General features: G+C 43.2%; 1 protein-coding gene across 1 annotated transcript in view; it reads left to right on the top strand.

Moving 5' to 3' along the window:
- Positions 1 to 4,154: 4,154 nt before the first annotated feature.
- The window catches only part of SV2C (synaptic vesicle glycoprotein 2C), a 183,128-nt gene continuing 165,528 nt past the window's right edge, over positions 4,155 to 21,754 (top strand). The window contains exon 1 of the mRNA XM_019728142.2: positions 4,155 to 4,294. The gene's annotated coding sequence lies outside the window, so the exon portion shown is untranslated. The remainder of the gene's footprint in view (positions 4,295 to 21,754) is intronic.

Raw genomic sequence — 21,754 nt, 5'->3', positions numbered from 1 at the left:
TCGTATGTGTGGAAGTTGGGTTGGGTGTTGGTAAGGCAACCAGCAGAGTTGGGTAGAAGGTTGATTTAGTGCTTTTTCAAATACGATTGGTCAGTTAGTTTCATATTGACTGATTTTTTTAAGGTAGTCTTTTATTTTTCTTCAAGTATAGTAAGAATTGTGACCAATAATTCCAATGTCTGAAGTTTTTCCTGAAGGAAGGATTGATGTTTCTTCTGTTTATCTGCTGGCTCTCCTTTGTGGTGCCATCCCTTCTTGTGTGTATGCAGTTGTTTTGTGTGCTTTGTTATTTTCTTTGGTTAAAAATTTATTTGAGAGAACTTTTTTGAAGTCTAGGATGAAAGAGAGCTCCTCCAAAAAAGATTTGCATTTTCTCTGCCAGGGCTCTGGGAAATTACTGGACCAATATTAAATTGAATTCATTGTTTAATGAAAATTTGGGGCTGCAAACCAAGCCACCAGAGGGGGACTTAAAAATTTTTAAGTAAGGCATTCTAAAGCACAAGCCCACTCAGGTATAAGATAAGGGGAATGAGGGGCAGGGTCCTTGCTTTCTTTGGACTAAGAGTAGTACTAGCTGGCATGAACATCTCTGTGTATATTAAATTTGGAAGGATTAAGGCAGGATTCATGTTCAGGGAGTGACCTTGAATCAGGAAAGGTACAGAGTGACTTAGAGGTCTGAGCATGACGGCAATATTTAAAAGTAGTGGGTGAAATAACCCAGTGAGGTGAGAATCAGAGCTGTACGTGTCATGGAGAAGGGACAAAAAATGTTTTGGAAGCAGGAATGAGGAACAAGAAGGACACCATCTTCCTACCTCCGGACACAGTGATGCAAGAGCTGGAGAAGAAATAACAGCCATCACTTGAGAGGATTATGAGGGGAGCAGCCTCTTTGGGTGAGGGAGGCTTCCATAGAGCGGGAAGGGAAACCCTCAGAGAAGAGGCTGAGGATATAGTGCATTTTCCTAATGGTGGACTGTGAATTACAGAAGAGCTGGTCCAAGGGTGATAGGAGTTGGATAGGGAGAAATGGACAGACTACAGGATGTGCTGAACCTTATGAGCATTAGAATATAGGAGGTGAGAAATGCACTTGAGATTCTGTGGCTGCTTGTGGTAACTGATATAAACAGGCATTAAGGGCTTAATGAGATTAACATTGATAGACTCAAAACCAGAGTGTTGGGGGAACCTGTGAGTATTGGGAGTGAGAAGGGTAGGTGTCTGTTCTTCACTATTGACCACTGATGATGGAAATGAGGACAACTGGAGAGGCGTGGCCTTGGTCTAAGTGTATGAGGCTCTCTCTGGACCCCTGTTCTGGAAGCCAGGTGTTACTCTGAGTTTGCAGGAGCATCATATAGGACTAGCTCTCCACGACACAGCCTTCGGAAACACTCACTATGACTACAAAACGGGAAAGGAAACTAACATGTATTCTATGCCCACTACATGCTACGCCCTGTGCTTCTTGGGTATGTTATCAAATTTCATCACCACAGCATCTGTACTTAGTGTGGATTATTTTTATTGAAACTACGTTACAGCTGTTTCATGCTCCTTAGGTGTGTTTATTGGCTTGCTTTCTAGCATCACAAGCAGACACAGCACTGAGGAATAAAAATCCTGATTTGTTGGAGAGTAGTGACTTTAGACCACTGAAGTTTTGTGGGAACAGGGCAGGGGTGCTCTTTACCCTCCATCAGGTCCTGCAAGACAAGTGTTTTTAGGAGAGAAAACATGTCCTTATAATGAAGGTGTGAAGAAGACTATTCTTAGTGCTGGATCCAACAGGCCTGGGTTCAAGGGGTGCCCCATGAGGGACCCTAGAATGAGAGCAGCTCTGGAGGGCAAGCTAAGAAACCTACCATCATCATGAGAAAATGTTTTGTTGTGCTCCAAAGATACGACATGAAAATACCCTCCTCTGGCACCACCTGGTCTTAAATCAGACATTTCCTGCAAACACACAATCAGAAATTTTCCTGAAGGAGCTGTTATCTGCAAATGCATCAAAACATAAAAACTCGGCAGCTAAAAAAATTTATACACTTCTTTAAATATCTTCCATGGACACCACAGGGGAATGAGTTAAGTAAGAGATGGCATAGCACAGAGCACATTGATATTTTTTAAGGTTTGTTTCATGGTTTTCTGAACTTCTATTACTTGGAGGAACAATCCATTATTCTGTGACATTTGGGGGGAGGTTCTCAAGAGGGTATCCATTTGGAAACACAGTGAACTACCAGCACATTTTGTAGTTGAGAGCTCAAAATTTTGTATATAATATATAGGCAATCTGAATAAAATTTATTTTTTTAATTTCACAATTTTATTTCCAATGCTGGATTTATAGGCACTCCCGTGGGAGTAAATTGTCCTTCTCATAATAACAATGCAATAAATTTAGCCTAAATAATTATTTAATTTAAATAATTCACTTATGCAGAAGGATCCCTGAAATGCAAATAGGCCTGTTCCCTGACCACCTTACAGCACCATGTATGGTTGCAACCTGCAAAGCCTTTAACCAAAATAGGATCTAGAAAGGCTCTCAAAGGCCAGTGTAGCAAGTGTAGGCTCAATGGGACATGACAGTCATAACTTAGAGTTTTGGAGTGCCTGAACAGCAGAGAAGGGAAAGTTATAGGCCAAGGGTTGTCTCCTATCCACTGGGATGTATCATGCATAGTGACATAAACCAAGCGGGAAAGCTCAGGGTGAACTGAATTGATTCACCCCCACCAGCTTCTCTGGGCAGGAGGCTACCCAAGGTGCCTGATTCCTCCCCTTTCCGGCCTGTAATATCTGTAATATTTATATTTATATCCACAAACCCATCCATCCAATCATCCAGTCATATTTACACGAATAGAACCCATTGGAGCACAGGTGGTGTGTGTGTGTGTGTGTGTGTGTGTGTGTGCGCGCGCCCCACAGCTGCCCTCAAGAGCGCTGCTCTTTGTCTCTCGTCGTCACCCATCACTCCAGCAGTGACCACCGGGAAGGCAACTGCCTGTGAGGCCGCTTCCCAAACCGCCCCCACCACCACCATCCCTCGTGAGTTCCGTGTGAGCGTGGAGCTGGCAGGGTCAGGGACTTGGGAAAGCCCAGCTTCTCGAAGCGTCTAGGTGGCAGCACGGGACGTGGGGTGGACATGTAAAAGGGAAGGAGGGGCGGCGGCCCGAGGCCCGCAGAGGGCCACGCCCTCCTATGCGGCTGCTGGGTGGCAGCGCCAGCCTTGGGTGTGGCCTGTCGGGGGTGGGGAGGAGGGAAGCAGGGTTCTCCAGAGAAGCCAGGCCCCGCCGCTTTGGAATGAGGACGCTCGAGTTGGGGTCTCCAGCACGCCAAGGGGCGAAGTGTTTCTGAGACTACAAGGAAAATTCCCGTGTTTTATTTTTTTAACTTAAATATTTGGTAGTTTCCCCCAAATGGACCGCTTCCAACATCTGCCTGTGAACTCGGCTGTCTGGCCCTACCTGGCATTGAGGATACCCCAGACACCCGGCAAAGTTTCCTCTTGTTTGCTCCTACTGCACCCAAAGCGTCCCCTCTCCTTGTATGCCAGCGTGGGTGTAGGGTGTGGGAGGAGTGGTCACTCTAGCCCTGCTTGGTGGCTACCTGGAAGCCAGGTCGAAGTTATCAAGCCAGTTTCAGGGCCCCCAATAGGAGGCAAATCATCTTTTCCCCGGCACCAGCCGGCCTCGGCACTCAGAATTCCTGGTCTCGCCGGACCAGGCTCGGGGCCCCGCCCCCAGGTACGCAAAGCTAGTCACAGTAAGTGACTAATTACTCAGGACTGGCGTTCCTTTCCTTCGCTCTACCAGAAACTTGGATCTTGGAGCCCTGACTCCTCCAAAAGTGCCTGCGACTTAGGGGTGGCCCTACCCCGTCATCCTGCGTTGCAGCAGCGCCTCAGCACCCCGACTTCCCGGAGCGCGTCAGCCAGCGCGGCACCGAGCGGTGCGCGGCTCCCGCCTCCCCCGCGCGCCGTGACTCCCGCCCCGCTCACCGCTCGTACTCTCGCCACGCCGCCGCCCGACACTGCAGCACCTCGGGAGGAGGCGCAGGCGGAGGAGGGGGAGGAGGGCCGCAGCTTGCAAGCCGGGAGCCACTTTCCCGCCCCTCCTCTCGCCGCTGACACGCTCGGAGGAGTCACCACTCCGCGCGCTGCAGGAGAGTGGCAGACGGAGGCGGCCGGGAGAAGCGAGCCGGAGCGACGCCCGCGCGACAGCGGCTGCAGCGCTGACAGCACCCAGGGCACGGGTCCCCGGCGGCTGGAGCGGTGAGTGAGGGACCCCGGCAGCGGTGGCGGGATTTCCTGCCGCTGCTTAATTTTCCTGCGGGACTGGGAGGCCAGGCAGTGCAACCTGGGGAACTTTTTGCAGCCCTGTAAAGCGCAACTTTGCCCTGCCTGTCCCCCGGAGAAGCGGTTGCCGGTGCCAAGTTCTGCTCGTCCCGGCGCCTTTGCTGGCGCGGGACCGGGGAAGTCGGGGTATAGCAACTGGACGGGGCTAGGTCAGGGGGTCCTGGCTCACTCTATCCAAGACTCCCGGGGGAGGCTGGTGGGCAGCCGCTGGGATGCGGGGGCCGCGCCCGTCTTCTGCAGGAACCTCCACGATCCTTTGCTTGAGTGGTTCGAGGGGCAGGGGGAGGCTGATTGATTACAAACAGCTCTGAGACTCTGGCCGGGTGTCTGACCAGTACCTCCATCCCAGCCTTGGGCTCAACTTTTCGGCGGGGATCTCTCTGCAGACGTGCGGGTTGTGGGAGAGCAGAGGCAGCCGCAGTGGGCGCCGCGGTAGCTTAAAAGAAACACGGGGAATTTAAAAACTAGTCTACCTAAGTCCCCGAAGCCCCTGTCTAGTGTCTACACGAGAACAAGGGAGGGACCGAGAGAGGGAAACCCCTGAGGCTGTGGCTGTGAGTGTCTGCACTTCACTACACTGAGCCTGCATTCGGCAAAACGCTGCCGAGCGCCTACTATGCGCCAGGTGCGGCTAAAGAGACCGATTGGCAAGAGGCTAAGTGGCGGAGAAGGACCGTCACCTGTAAACAAACCACGGAGATAATTTCAGGTGGTGGTGAGGGCCGGGGAGGCGATCACCTAATCCATTTGACCCTTTCTCTCGGCGGGCTCTTTCCCCTCCGCCTGGGTTCTAGAACTGGGAAGACTTTTTTCCAACGTGTCGCGGGGAGCACCCTGGGCTGAGCACACGAAGACTGCGGTATATGGTGATGAACTTGGCATAGGGCGGTGGGCACCCGGCCGCAGATGCACAACCCGCAGCATTTGTGTGGGCGAGCGGGGACCTCAGGCGCCCGGCGCGCGAGGGCGGAGGGGGAGGGGCTTAGTCACAGGGGTTGGAGGGTGCCGCCTGGATGGCCCGAGTGGGGGGCGCTCGCGTCACTGCTACGTGTGCGAGTGATGCAGACCCACGAGGGGCGGGAGGGGGTTGGGGGTGGAGGGCAGGCGGCGGAGTCTCAGTCTGGGAGAGCGCGTGTGTGCGTCAGAGGCTCTCAGGTGATGGATGCCCCGCAGCGCACCGCGGCGACCCCGTGGGGTGGCGGGGGCCAACGGACTGCCGCGGCGGCGGCACCGGCGGCGAGGAAAGCCCCGCAGGGACGGGGCTGCGGGAGGGCTAGTGGCTCCGCAGTGCGCCGCAGTGCCGGGAAGGCGCCCCAGCTGCCGGGCGCTGCCCGGGAGACCAAACGGATGGGGCGTCTTTTAAGGCGCCAAGATAGGGATGCCCTGATGGTCTCCTCCCTCGCTGGACCCCCTTTTCCGCCTGCTTAGGTGACTGACAGCGCGAGAAAGTTGTTTCAGTTGAATTCTTATCCTTAATCCTGGAGGAGAATTTGCCGTCACCTCTGGTCGTTCTCATTTTCAGTGACATATTCCGAAAGGCCTCGTGCTCGCGGCAAGTTTTCATGTGACAGCTTCGATGTTGAGGTTCACGAAATTCTGTAGAGCTACCCCATTCCTTCACCATCCTTCAGGAGTTTTGTCAGGAGGCCTGGCCTCAAGGGGGACTTGAGAATGGCTTACAAAACACTGCCGCATTCTTCCTTTGTAACGTAAAAATGTGTGTTATAAACAGTACTGGTAGGAAAAAAAGAACCCAATCCACGTCGTTTCATTGTATTTATTATTTATTTTTTAAAGACCCCACTTTCTGGAAACCTAATGGCAAAGGTTTTTGTACTGGCTTTATACTGGGGGAGCCCAAAGCTGCAGCGTGTATGGCCAAAGGAATGAAGAGAGGAAGTAGGGGAGGGAGGGAAGAAAGGAAGGAAGCAAAGCAGTTGTCACAGAGCCCAGAGACAAAGATCCTAGTCCCCACTTTCCGAGTATTATGTTATATCACCTTGGACCAGTGACTTAAACTCTTGGTTCATCCTGAACATTTGAGAAATGTGAAAAATATCTCAGATTAGCTCTTATTACAAAGCTGTGTTGGGGACAAAAGAGATGGTCTCAGATTGCTTTGGGCAAACAAATCCCCTAGGAATGGAAAATATTATGAAGCAAAGTCCCTTTGAGGGAGAAGAAAACAATTTCATCTTTTAAAAAATTCTGGAGACTTTCCCCGGCACTGTTCCTTTAATGAAATTTGGCCCTTAGTCTCAGCAAATGCAGACAATCGGCTTTTCCTAACAGCCTAATATAAAATCAAATGCCATTAGCTGCTGTCTGGAAAATGGGGGGGGGGGGGGGGGAAGAAGCTCTGGATTACATCTGAATGTTTTGGTGAGGTAGAAGAAAAATCAAATTTATTTTTTATGACCTAATGACAGTAAAAGTAGCTTCATTGGTCTGAGCAGTAGACTAGCCTAAGAGCTTTTAGGGGAAAATCCTACTCATTATTAACCCTGTAATATTCTTTAAGTGTGGAAGTTGCCTCAGAGAACAGATGCAGTTTCTACCCTCACGGAGATTACTGCAGAGGGCATCATAACGTGCAGTGTACCACATGACTGCAAGTACCAGAAAACCCATTTCCTATAATTAGGGATATTAGCTCTTACTCTGAGGCAAGCTTGTGACATATTTCATGAATAACAAAACGTCTGATTTGTTAAAATACCTTCCTAACTAGCTCACTATATTGTTACTCATGTTACTGATACATAATGGTCAATTTCTGTGAATAGTGGAAGTTCAAACGCCCTTTTTATTCGGTAAGACCACATCAAGGGAAAACCTAGGATCCCCAGTGTGCTTCTTGGGTGCATGTTGCTGAAATTTCTATCTGACCCATGGATTAGAACATGGATAGCATTGCCAATGTCACACAAACTCATCGTTTTGGTAACGTCTGCTTGTAAACCTAGGAGAGATGGCCCCCAGCTCTGTGCAGTTTGGGTACCATTGATAAATTGTTTTTGGTTTTGCTTTGCTTTTTCAATTCCAACCCTACTGAGCAACCAGTGCAAAATGTTGCAGTGGATAGAATTTGGAGCTTCTTTCTTTATTTGAGACAGCTGAGAGTACCAGTGGGGGAAGAAGTTACTATTTTATTTCTTTCTGGAAATATGTATGAATGGGACATAGAGACACAATTTAGCTTTATCATGGATGCCCCTCTTAATTAGGGACAATTCGTAGTAGTTACATATTATGATGGCTTCCTTGTTGGTAAGAATTGAATAAAATAAATTAAATGGAGAGGGGTACATTTGGTGGTTTGGTCCTTTCTGTTCCTAATATTCTTTCCTTCCATGAAATTCAGAAATATATGATGAATTATATTTTAAATTTGAATTTTGCTTATAAGTGGAATATAAGAAGTGTTCTTAACTCACATTGACATTTTACATGGAGCTATGGGTCTGTGTTTCTGTAAATGGTCTATTGTATTTTATATTTCAGCATTAGGGGTATTAATTGAAAAACATTTTAAAAGACCAAATTTCAAAAATAATAATCTCAGCTTAATGTATAGCAGATATTCAAATCAATTTAACATGACAACATTTGAATTGTTTTCTGTGGCCCACCTAATAATGCTATATCTTTTCCCATGAACAGTATGTAATATAAATGATTAAGAAAAGACACTAAGAACTATATTGATGGGCTTTAGTTTTCTCAAACCACTTGGGACCTCTTATAATTTGAGAACACAGTGAGACTTATGACAAATTAGATCAAATGCTTTCTTTTGTCATCAGCCACTATTAGAAAATCCTATGAAGTAGAATCCTAGAATAGCCAAATAGGCCAGTACTTCTCAAACAGTTGTGCATATCGTACTTTCCTGGGGCGTTTCTTCAAATGGGTATTTCTGAACCCCATCCTAGATATTCTAAGTGAGTGGTTTTATCGATGGGCCCAGAATATGCTGTTTATCAAGCTCCACAAAGTGGGTTGGTGACCACACTTGCAGGAGTCCTTGAACTAGGCAGTGTGGCAGAGACCCAGAATGCATGGACTTTATAAGCTATGTTGTTCTCTTTAATGTTGAATATCTGCTTGCAGCCCTCAGAGAAATCACATTCTAGCTGGCAAGACAGACTTGAAGACGACTGATTTCTTTGGTGAGAGTCAGAGGTGGAGTCAATAAGGTGGTCGAGAAGTTATGTAGATGGTATCAAAGAAGGGAGGGTATAGGCAGAAGGAACATCGCATATGACTGGTCAGTCTAGTGAAATAAAGACTGAAAACCTTAACCTTGAAGGCCTGCAAGGCTGTGGATAGCCTGGGTCCTTATCACTTCCATGACCTCATTTTGCATAACCCCCAAACCTTTCCCATCTTAGCAATCTTCACACATCAGCCTCTTCCTGCTGTGGCAACTTTATCATCTGCCCCAACCTACCTTCACCGTGTTAACCCCTTACGTTCTTTAGATTTCAGTCCAGTCTTTCCTTTCTGGGGAAGCCTCCCAAACCTCTCTTGTGAGGTTAAAATTCCCTCTCCAGTCACAGTGTACTTTTCCTTGTAAGTGAGGTGGTCAGAGAAAAACAAGATACTCAGTTCAATTTGAAATTCTGAGTAACAATAAAACATTTTAAAATATGAATATGTCTCAAATATTGCATGGGACATACTTATCTTAAAACATTGTCATTTATATGAAATTTAAGTTTATCTGAGCATCCTATCTACTTATTTGCTACATCTGACAACTGTTTATAATGCTAATTAATTTTACCATTTCCTCTTTTTAGAAAAAGGAGATTCTTTCATTAATACCTATTTCTGCTGACTAAACTATAAACTCCAGGAGGCCAACGGCAGGATTAGGGATAGGTTGTTGTTTCATCTTGCAATTACCTAGCATCTAAAGTAATGTTTGGCGCATAGCAAGAGTACAATAAATATTACCAGACAAATTAATGAGCTGCTATTAGAGAAAAATGGTGTAACCGTGGACAAGTTTCTTAACCTCTCTGAGCCTAATTTCTTCAGCTGTTAAAAGATGATTTTCGCATTTACTCTTTAAGGTTGTGTGTGAAGATTAAAGGGGGAAAATAAACATAAAGCTCCTAACACGGTACTTTGTAGGTACTGTACTTTAAAAGATGTCTTTTTCTCGTCTTTCAATGTTTGTCTTGTAAAATGAAAGGATTCCTTTTTAATGTATGAAATCCTACTTTTTTATAATGCAATCTTGTAAGCACTCAAATGTTTCTTCAATATTTACCAAATGCAGGGTACTCTGGAAACTCAGCGAGGCAGTTACAAGTCCTGTTCCCAAGGAGCGCCCATGGCAGCGTGATAGCACCTAGGGCTGGCTTCATGAGCCTTCGGTACTATGCAGTCATGCAGAACTTCACATTTAGAACGGCCCTGTGTTTGGTTTATGCTCTGCCATCACCTCTTGAAATTCTTTGAACAAGGGGCCTCACGTTTTCTTTCACGTTGGGCCCTGCCAATTATTTCGCTGGTCCTGGCAACCTGTGCGTGTTTGTATATAGCACATGCACTGAAGGCATCAGGTTTAGTCTGCCTAATGACCCTGGGCCTCTCATGACTCAGAGAACTTGTGATTCTCCCTGGTGATGGCTTGTAATGGACTGGACCAAGTTCAATGTCCTTTGCCCTACGCCATACCTGTCTTCACCTGATCACAACCATCCAGTGGATCCAGACCTTTGACCTCTTGGGCATCAGGGGCTTTTAAAGAACTCACCTGAGGTCTTCTATTCTTACGTCACTTCCATGGACCTTTTCTCCCCATCACTGCTCCTGCAGGTGCTTAAGAACTGGAGCGTGAAGCTCTAAGTCTGCCTTTGTGGAAACACCAGGAATATAGCAGTGTGTTGTAGATGCTCTGTCCTCTGATGTTCCGGTTTTAAACTGCATATTTACACAAGATAAATAGTGATCTTGAGGGGTTTAACTTTTCTAAGAGAAATATGAGACGCTTGTTCTTTGCTTTAAATTGCCTTCCTGAGTCATGGAGCACGGGAGACCCTGCAGCAGGGAACAGCCATGCATTTTGACAGTGGGTGTAGAAGGTGACCCACTCTATCATTTCAAGTTTTGACTAGCCTGTTTTAAATACACTCATTTTAATCTTACTTTTTAGGAGTTCTAAGTAAGCCATTTTTTAAAAATTCCATTTTGTCCTTATGTGTGTCTGTGTTTAAGAAGTGACATTCTAATAATTCCATGGGGTCATTCTCATGTTTGCCCTCATGCTATTATTATGTACAACACATGACCGCGTGCTCCAGTTAAGACATATTAAACATATTATAAGCTGCGTTGAACACAGAAGTAACTTAAGTATAAAGATTATTTTTTTTAAAGATTTTATTGGGGAAGGGGAACAGGACTTTATTGGAGAACAGTGTGTACTTCCAGGCCTTTTTTCCAAGTCAAGTTGTTGTCCTTTCAGTCTTAGTTGCAGAGGGTGCCATTCAGCTTCAAGTTGTCCTTTCAGTCTTAGTTGTGGAGGGCGCAGTTCAGCTCCAGGTCCAGTTGCCGTTTTTAGTTGCAGGGGGCGCAGCCCACCATCCCTTGCGGGAGTTGAGGAATCGAACTGGCAATATTGTGGTTGAGAGTCCTCGCTCCAACCAACAACTGAGCCATCCGGGAGGCAGCTCAGCTCAAGGTGCCATGTTCAATCTTAGTTGCAGGGGGCACTGCCCACCATCCCTTGCAGGATTCGAGAAGTTGAAACAGCAGCCTTGTGGTTGAGAGCCCACTGGCCCATGTGGGAATCGAACCGGCAGCCTTCAGAGTTAGGAGCATGGAGCTCCAACTGCCTGAGCCACCGGGCCGGCCCCCTAAAGATTATTTTTTGAAGTATGCAATTAAATCTGCAGCCTGGGTTTCCTGTGGGCCACATCAGTGTGGAGGTAGAAATAGAGATCCACAATAGCATCCACCATCCTTTCTCTGGTTATACCTCTACCCCAGTTGTGGATTCCCAGCCTGCTGCACAGATTCCTCAGGATTCCTTTGAGTCCTCAGGGATCGTCCTGCAGTCCCCCCACCCCCACCCCCCCCACCCCCGTCCCCTTCTGTGCCCTGAGTGCCCTGGCTTCAGTATTGTAAAATCTGCTGATGATGCTGTGTGCTCTTCATGTCCCTAGAGAGTTTAGAGGATGTGTGACTGCATGCAGCCTGGTGAGAGGGCACTTCAAGTGACACAGTGTCCTGTATTTATAATCAGTTGTCCCCTCGGATGCCAGCTCATCGTCCTAGGACCATAAATAGTAGGTCTTAAATTGCCTTTCATTTGAGGTGAGCCCTTTCCTGGGAGACTTCTTTGTCCCTCCCAGACATGTTCAGAGGTATCACAATATTAAAATAAATTATCAGAATTTTGTACAGGATGTTTATTGCATCATTATTTGCAGTAGTGAAAAGTTGGAAGCATCCTAAATGTCCATGAGAGGGTGATCAGATCAGTTATGGGTCATCTAACTGAGGAAATACTGCACAGCCATTGAAAAGAATGAGGTGCACCTATATGTAATTAACATGGAAATATTTTGAAGATATGTTATTAGTTTAAAATATAGTAATTTATTGACCACAATATGTGGTCTGTCTCTATTTTTAAAAATTAAGGGATATATTAAAAAGTCTGGAAGGATAAAGACCAAATGGTTATTTTTTGGGAGCAAGAGAGAGAGAACCTTACATTTTCTACTTTATATATTTCTGAATTGTTAGAGTTTTTGACAATACGCACATGTACTTTTTAATTAAACCACCAGTAAATGTGGTAAAAATTAATTTCAAGATGCCCCTATGTTGCTATTTCTCAAATATGTCTAAATATTAATGTTTCAGTGACTGCAAAACAGTGCCAGTTTTCCCAAGGATATTTTTCTAGTCTATAATGTAGGTAAGGTAATTGAAGTCATGAGAACATAAATTACTTTGGTACTCAATAAGGCTATTTTCCTTTGGAATGGAAAAAGGAACCCACCTATAAACATTCAGTGCAATGGCTGGCCGTTAAGAAGGAAGGTTCATTTCTGACTTAGGTTATTGAAGCTGAGAACCTTCTACCCTTCCCCCACCCGTTCTCAATAAATCTTATGTGTTCAATAGCTGTCAAAAGCCTGTATTACTACTCAGAATATTTTGCTTTTAGGGACATTTTTCATTATGCTATGACTGTATTTGATGGGATTGGAGATCAGCAATTTTTTATCTTCTCTTCCCATGGGCCTGGAATGTCCGCCCTCCCACCATCTCCCCTCCCCCACTCCCAACATACGCCCATTTATCTATGGAAAGGGCTGCTACCCGTCCTTCAAGCCTCAGCTTAAAATGTCATGACCCTCCACAGCAGAATTTGGGGCCTTTTCTCTCTCTCCCAGTCCCCTTGCAGCCACCACTGTAGGAGTGCTTCTCAGGCTTTGTCATAGTGGCCTCTATATGTGTCTTCCTGCTAGATTCTGAGTCCCTTGATCCTCAAGTCACTGAGATCTTTGTAACGCTTGGTGCTGGACACATAGGGACTGAAATTATTTTAAATAATTTTTAAACCTTTTTAATTCAAGTATAATATATGGGGATAAGAAGTACACTTATTAAAAAAGTATATACCTCAGTTGATTTTCACAAACTGAACATATCTCTTTAACCAATATCCAGCTCATGAAAGAGATTATTCCCAGTGCCCCAGAAGCCCCTTGCATGTCTTTCCAGGCATCCTGACAGTCTTCTGGGGCCTCACAAAGCTCTTCCTGTACTGCTGGGATGCCCATGTTTCCCTGCCCACCACCTGGGAAACTGCTTGGCAGAGCCTTACCTTTGCTGATGGACAAGAGAATGTCATGATTATGCCCAGGATGGTCTCTCTAGATACCCAAACTTCCAATCCGTGAGGTGCCAGAGGTAGAGGCAATGGTCCCTAATTTATGCCACACGCCTCTGGTCTGCAGAGCAGTTCTGGGTCCTTAAGTCTATGTCCCTCACGAGCACTTCTGTCATTTGCCCTCACTTTTATCAGATTGGATAAGTTTCCTTCTGTTTCCAATTTCCTAAAATTTCTTATGGATATGTATAGAATTTCATCTAATGCTTTTAAGTCTCTGATTAATTATAAAATCGTTTCTTTTCAATACATAAAGGCTCCTTGGTTATCTTTTAAGAGTTTCCTTTTCTTCTTAAGTCAATTTTGGTAAGCTGCATTTAAAAAAAAGAAATTTGTCGATTTTTATCCAGGTTATCAAATGTGTTGCATAGCTATTTATAATCACTGGTTTGTTTTTATTTTGTGAACTCTGTGATTCATGTATTGCATTGTATTTTCTTCATTGCATTGGATAATTAGAATCTCAGTCAATTTGTGTAGTTTCTAGAAGTTGAGTCATGTGGCATTATCTGAAGATCTTTAAAAATGTATATGAATTATTTAAGATGCATTCCTATTTCATTTGAACATGAAATAATTTCCTGTGGTTATATGCAAGTTGTTTCTAACTCATTAATTTTTTTACTTATTATTGAATAACAACCCTAAATATATCAGAACATTAGTAACCAGACAAAATGACAGATAATATTTACTTAATTTTAAAAATATCTAAATGATAGAAGCCAAGTTTGTTGAAGGTGCCAATTCCTTTGAAAACAAAAGTGTTGATAAAAATGGGCTTGCTTGGGTCTACTGGTTGTTTAATGCTCTATGTATTTATAATTTGCAGGGATAAATGAACCATGATTTGAATTTTAGTGACAGGGGTTTTATTTTGTGACAACCATGGGCCTTATTCAATCTTTATTACATCTCTGCCTGCCTTTACATGAATCTATCAGGACATGGCAGACTTTGCATATTCTGTCTTTCAAGGTGATTGTAGGGGGTAGTGATCTCATGAATACATATTGGTATGGTTTGTTGGAGGGCTCTTCTAAATCCCAGCAATTCATAAGGCTAGAGACTCAGCATTATATGTTTATATTGTACTGGTTAACTTTTGCTTTTTCCCTGGATCCTACCCATTCCTTCTTTTTAATAATATCCAGCCAGTCCCTGTCCAACATTATGAATTTCTTTTTTTTTAATTAAAGTTTATTAGGGTGACAATTGTTAGTAAAGTTACATAGGTTTCCTGTGTACATGTCATGAATTTCTCCTTGACTTTTCCTCCTTTAACCATATTTGCCTATGCTGGGTGGGCAAGTTTTGTCAGATATTTTTTGCTATATTATGCTGCCTAAACAGCGAGTCCAAAAGTTAATAACTTAAAGCAATAATAATTTCTTTTCTCCCATGCTTCTATGGATTGGCTGGGTACTAAATGATCTAGGTTGAGCTTGATGGATTTTCTCCAAGTTGCAGGTTATGTTCAGGTTTTTAATCCTACTTGGAATAATTGGCTACCCGGTTCATGCTTTTGCATAGAGATGGCAGAAGTACAAGAAAGGTGAGTGGAAACCTGTGATGCCTCGTAAGCCTAGGCTCAGAACTGGTACACTATCACTGCAGGTCACATTTCATTGACTAAAGACATATAGTACATGGGACAGTTCCACATAACAAAGCATTATCTCACACACTGCACAAATTTCCAGTGTCCCATCGGATATCCATTTAGCTGAAATTTTATTTCTGATAACTTAAGCCTGGAACGTTTTCTGTTTTATATATAAACACAAGTATTGTTTGCATAACTTTTATATGTAGGGTGCTTTGCAGTAGTGAAACTACTAATAAATCAAGGAAAGGTTGTATTTTGTTTTGTTTAAAATCTTAGTATATGTGCTGCCGAAGCGAGCATTGTTTTGTTTAAAATCTTACCAACAGTTGTTCATCATTTCCAAAAATCACATCCCCAGTGTTAACAAACACTTGTTGTGATATTTAAGTTGTTAATAAGTTTACCTGTATTTGTCTACCTTTGTGTTTGTTGAATTCATGGTGATTCTACATTTAGAAGCAAGCATCTCGTCTTCGTTTTGTATTCTAGAGTTGTTACACTGGAACATTTAGATATTTAAAAATGTAATTTATTATATCTCCTATTTCTCATTATTGTTAGGGTATTTTATAGATGTTTTAAATTTATGTGTGCAGGTAGGTTATTTTATCTATGAAAATTATTTAATAAGACATTGCAAAATGAATATTATTAGTAGGTGTTGTTGGTTCGCTCTAAATTCTCTATGTTTTAGCACCATGTGTAATAAGCTGATTTATATTTGGAGTTGAGAAGGGGCAGTCTGTAACACAGGGAGGGTTCTTTCATCTTACCCATGTGTCTGAAGGGACCATGCCGACCTTCCTGTGAAGCTTGACATATTACTCTCTCTCTCTAGCAGTGGTTGTGAAAGGTAGAGTGTGAACTGGGCCTGCCTACAGAAATGGTGTGTCTGTAAAGAATATACGTGGTGTGATCAAAAAATATGGTGAATGTTTACATTTTTAAAAAAATTACAGTAAAAGACACATTGCCCTTATTCCCCCTCTAAATACCCCCCTCCCTTAAAACACACTTATCCCATCACTCTTGCCACTGTCTGAAGCAGTTCTGGAAGTCCTCTTTCGTGAGTGTCTTTAGTTGCACTGTCATGGCTACCTCGATGTCCTGAATCAATTCAAAACGTTTACCTTTCATGGTCATTTTGACTTTGGGGAAGAACCAGAAGTTGCACGGTGCCAGATCTGGTGAATAAGGTGGATGAGGACACACCATAATGTTTTTATTTAACAGAAATTGCTGTACTAGAGGCAATGTGTGACACAAAGCGTTGTCATGATGGAGGATGAAACCGTTTGCCCATTTCATATTAATGCACTGTTTGTGATCCATGATTTAGGGCACACTTTAAAACATACCTTCTCTCAACCATAGCTCACACCCAACTGACTGCACCGAACAAGTTGAAACTTGTCACAGACTGTTACTAAGCTTCAGCATGCCGCTTCCCATGTTGAAGATCCCCGCCTTTCCATTGGATGGCACTCGGCAGCAGCATTCACTGTATTGTTTGATCACGCCTTGTACAGCGTTGATCATACTTCCACTTCTGAGGCTCACCCCAAATGCAAACAGTCTGGGGATTTGGGCCATGAAGGCACTGAGGTTTTACCATGCTGCTCTAATCTTGATTAGTGATGGGTAAGAACAGGGGAAGTTTAGAAAAGAGAAGAAACAAACAGATGTGTTCAAAGATAGCTGTCCAACAACTGTGGGAGATGTCCAGTAGGAGTCTGGTGGTTGTTTCTAACCTGTTTTTAAAATCTTGCTATTTTCTGAGGTCACTGCTCAAAACTGTTTCCTGTGAGATTTCCTCTGCCAGTATGAGGGTGGGAGCTCTCTGAATTGCTTCCAGAAAAAGACTCTGACAAAATAGGGAGTGAAAGCTTGATGACCTATCTTGGTCCATAGTTCAAGGTTATCAATATTTTTCTGTCAACTAGAAATGCTGTCAGGGTAATTCAAAAGGAATGAATCAGAAGACAGTGAAAGAGTGACCCAGGACTGAAAAATATACGCTGCTCTGTGTACCTTTCAATCTAAAGTTGGAGAATGGATAAGACTCTTTGTCTATAGTGTGCAAAGGACACTGTTGTTGGGGCAGATCTCACCTCATTTATTGATAAATACATTACAGCTAATTGTTTGCCCAAATAGTCATTACTGTGAACCTCAATATATAATAATCATGCCTGGGATACAGATGTGTGTGCACAAGAAGGTTTCATTATATTTAAAGGCCATAAATACTAAAATAAATAAATAAATAAATAAATAAATAAATAAATAAATAAATAAATGCATCGAAACCTATAAAGGGAAACATCCACTTCCCAGCAAGCACAAGGAGAAAAGCCATTGAGTAATGTAACTGATTGTGAAACGTAGGAATATAGGTCATCTCATACCTACAGCTTTATCCAGCATCAGGACAGTGACGTGATTCCTTTTAAGGGCTAACACCAACAAAATCTACTGGCCATGGAAGATTTGGAGACATTTGAGCTCCGCCTCAATTGTACACTGATGGGACGTGAGCCAAGCTGAAAGGGATATTTTGCAGTGGAGAACTAATGCAGTTACTCCCAATTTTCGGCATTATGCACTTCCTAGTTTTTACCTTATTACACAGTTGCTATGCCGATTACCACATCAGATGTTTGGTGTAGCATCATATTCCACTTAATAAAGCTCCCAAATAGGATGGAATGTAACTATTCATGCTCTATTCAATTGCTGGCTTAGAAATGTTTTTCGCTTAGTAGATGATCTTGAAATTAGGTACTGCAAAATTTTTAAAAATCAAGGTGATAAACTACCTTTGCCTAAGGATAAAGGGGAATAAAGGTATAACTGAGTTCTTGAGGCTCCTAGTGGTGTGTCTGAAACTTCTACGTCACCTCCTGCTGGCAATATTAGTGCTTGCTTTTGCTGGTGTGTGTATTTGGGGGGGGGTGTGTGGGGGGAGGGGGGTTCTTCATTTCCTCTTGCTGGTAGTGATGTCTTGTGACATCTTCACTCGGGAAACCATGACAGTGTTAAGGGCCTTCTCAGGGTCTTCTGATCACATTGTGCCTTTCTGCTTAGAGGGCTTTGCTCCTTCCCTCAAAGGATAACTAGCCACTAGTTTTTGGTCTGGAGACATATGAGAACACAAATTCTCTTTCTTAATGGTTTTCACTGTGTTATTGACTGGCAACCTTGGGAATCAGGATGCCTAGCTTCTCACGTGGCCACAGCACTTGTCCTCAGCCTGAAGGCCATTTGGGTTGATATTCAAGAGAGTTCAGCTTAGTAATGGTGAGAGTGATTGATTTATGATCGTCTTTTCTGATCATATCAGATTTAACTGTTTTTTACTCAAGCTGAATTTCATTCAGAATTCCAAAGTTAGTTCTAAGAACTTGCGTGTATCTATGTGTGTGTATATTCCTTAGGCTAATAGACTTCTCTTGTCTCAGAAGAGCTAAAATGAGGAGTTGATGATCAGATGTGAATTCTGGCTCTTAGTTGAATTTTTTAAATGTGCCAAAAGTCCCTAAATGTACAGCCCTGTCAGCAAATTGGCCATAATATTTTATTTGTAACATGGTCAGCAAATATTTATAATTTCAATTAACTATAAAATTAGCAAATGTTTATTAACTTTGTTAAGTATTAGGATAATTAAGACATGAGTTTTAGATGAATCATAACATTCATTATTTAGTCCTGATTCATATAAAGCTGCCTTTTAACTCAGCTGGAGGTTAAGATTGGCTATTTGTTTGTTTCTGTATTACTTCAAATGCTACAGAAAGGCTAAATGAAATAAATGCAGCTTCATAGTCTGTGGCAAAAACTATCATCAAAACTGCATTTAATCCAGTTTAACACAAGTTACTGCCCTTAAAAGGCACACTTTCCTATGGGATCACAGGAAGTACTTGAATTTATCTGGAGATAAGAAGACAGATAAGTTGTTTAATAACAGTCTTTAAATATTTAAAGGTTACATGCACAAAAGATGGTGCCTATATTTTCTTTTCTTAACAGGAAACAGGAGAAAATAAACTTGAGTAGAAAGTTGAAATACGTTTTTAAATGAGGAATTTAAATTCAATTTCAGTCAACAAATTGATCATCTCCCTGTGCAAGGGATGGGCTATGCTCATTAGGAAAAATGAGATAAGTGGGTTATAGCCTAGAATCTCAAGCATACAGACCTGTGAGGGGGGCTCAGACAGGTTATTTATGGGTACTGCGAAACATAGAGTGGGAGTTCAGTAAAAGCAACCCAGCACTTCATGGTGGTTAGGACATTTGCTTACGGCAGGGTTTCTCAATCTCAGCTCTATTGACTTTGGGGCCAGGTAATTCTTTGTTGTAGGGGTTGATGCTGTGCATTGTAGGGTGGTTAACAGCATCTCTGGCGTCTACCCACTAGATGTCAGTAATATTTTCCCCTCCAGTTGTCACAACCAAAAATGTCTCCCCAGATTGCCAAATGTCCCAAGGGTAGGAGTAGAGAGAATGCAAAATTGCCCCAGTTGAGAACCATTGACTTAAGGAATAAAGAAAAACTTCAAAAGCAATTATATTTGAGATGAACCTTGAAGGGCAGATGGGGTTTTGTCAGGCAGCCAGGGAGATGCAGGGTGTTTGAGGTGGAGGTGGAGTGTACTGGGGGCAGTTGGGGAGTGGCAAGTGGGCCTGTTGGTGTGGGAGCGAGGCTGTGTGAGGACTGGAACACGGGAGTGGTGGGAGAATGAGCTGCGGGGGTGCATGGGAATCCTTGAAGGTCAGATACAGCCATTTAGGGTCAGTTTGACGGCCGGGAATTGTCTTTATCAGAACTGCACATTTAAAAAGATGAATTTGGGGTGGCCGGTTAGCTCAGTTGGTTAGAGCGTGGTGGTAATAACATCAAGGTTGCTGGTTCAATCGCCGCATGGGCCACTGTGAGCTGTGCCCTACTTAAAAAAAAGAAAGGAAGGAAAGAAAAATGAATTTCTTTAAATAAATAAATAAATAAATAAAAAGATGAATTTGAAACCAGGTATGCAATGGCTTAGAGGAGGGAGAGCCTTGAGGTAGAGATACCAGCTAATAGTGGCCAATTTCAGTTACTTCATATAGATAGACCCCCTATTTTTAATTCATTCTGTGAATCAGCCCACACGTATATATTGTGCCTCTATTAAGTGCAAGGCACTGATCCCAGCTGCTAGAGGCAGAACAGAAAAGGAGACATACACTCCCTCTTCTCATGGAGCTTACATTCTAGAAGGGGAGAAGACAAACACTGAACAAATAAAAATGAAACTATCAAAATACTTTTAAAATAGTGCTTAAACTCTCTGAAGACAATAAAACGTTGATGTGATCGTCAGTGACTAGAGAGGCTGCTAATATTAGTGATAAAACTTATTATAATTAACTAAGACATACGAACAATTTTGTTGCAGTAAAATTGCATTTACATCAACATTTATTAGAAGTCTCATCCCTGGACAGCCAAGAATAGAGATAAAATAGAATGTATGTTTTTCCCTGTTGACATATAAAGTATCTGTTATGAAGAACATTTCTTTGTAAATTTATTCATCAGAAAGAGATTTTACTTGTATGGCTACTGGAACATTTGAAAATTTCCTTTTAAAACAATGAGTCAGATTACAAGGGAAGAAGCAAGAAGGCAGCTTACATTTGCTGGTTCCCAGCACACAGCAGCCATGCTAGTTGGCACCAATTATTTAGTTTTTGCCACACCCTAAGTCCAGGCCAACATCATGTCTCACTTGGAATAATGTAACAGCTTCCTAATAGACCCCTTGGCCTCCATTTTTGTCCTCCTTCCCTCCATTTTTGTCCTCCTTCACTCCATTTTGTAAAACACAAAACACCACTTCCATTTTGACATTAAAAATCACCAATGGCTTCCCATTGCCTTAAGATCAATTAGCAGGCCCTTACCAGGGTCACGGTGAATTTCCCAGGTCACCATGCTCTCCCTCTGCCTCCCCTGAGCCTTTCTGCCTGCCTGAAGGCTCTCTGCCTCACCCTTCATCCCACAGCTAACTCCCAATCATCCTTCAGGACTCACCTAAAGACTCACCTTAGGGAAGTCTTACCTGATCTTCCCAGGTCTAATTTAGGCACTCTTCCAACTTGCAGCTGCTGTACCTTCTTCTTATCCAGTGATAACACTATTACTCTGTTTTGTGAATGCTCATTTCTTTGTCTGGTTTCTTGAAGGTTCACCCTTGTGGGCCCAGCAGGTTACAACGGGGCCTAGCATAATCAAGAAATATTGTGGGATGACTCAGTGAGGGGTAATGGAAAATAGAAATGAAAAGGCTTATGATGCCCAGAGAGCATATGTTACTTACTCAAAATCACAGAGCTATAAATAGTGGATTTATACCGTGGGGCTTAAAAACCCCGATTCTTTCCATATTCTGTGGAGCTTTGTAAGAGCATGACAGAAAATCATTTGTCTTAGATGGTTTATTTGTAGACTTGCTGGGAGGTGTTCAATAAATATTCATTATTCATCAAACAGGAAACAAGACCCTGACTCTAGCAGTCTCTTTCATTGAAGTGCTTCTGTGATTACCACCAGCTTAGGACTGCCAAGGCTTGAGTCCTCTGTTCATAGCCAGTGAAGCCTTAACATTTGGAAGATCTAGATTTTATTTCTCATTAGTTTGATTCGTTAATATGCTATTAGACATTTACACAAGTGATTTTTGTTACAGCACCTGGTACGCTTCCCTGCCGCCTCAATTATGTTAGAACAGAACATCCATTCTGTTATCATGTCAGTCTGCAAAACCATATAGGGTTGTGTGAAAAACTATGG

The sequence above is a fragment of the Rhinolophus sinicus genome, linkage group LG03 (genome assembly GCF_036562045.2).
Source record: "Rhinolophus sinicus isolate RSC01 linkage group LG03, ASM3656204v1, whole genome shotgun sequence".
Classification (NCBI taxonomy): domain Eukaryota; kingdom Metazoa; phylum Chordata; class Mammalia; order Chiroptera; family Rhinolophidae; genus Rhinolophus; species Rhinolophus sinicus.
This window is presented reverse-complemented; position numbering and strand designations above follow the sequence as displayed.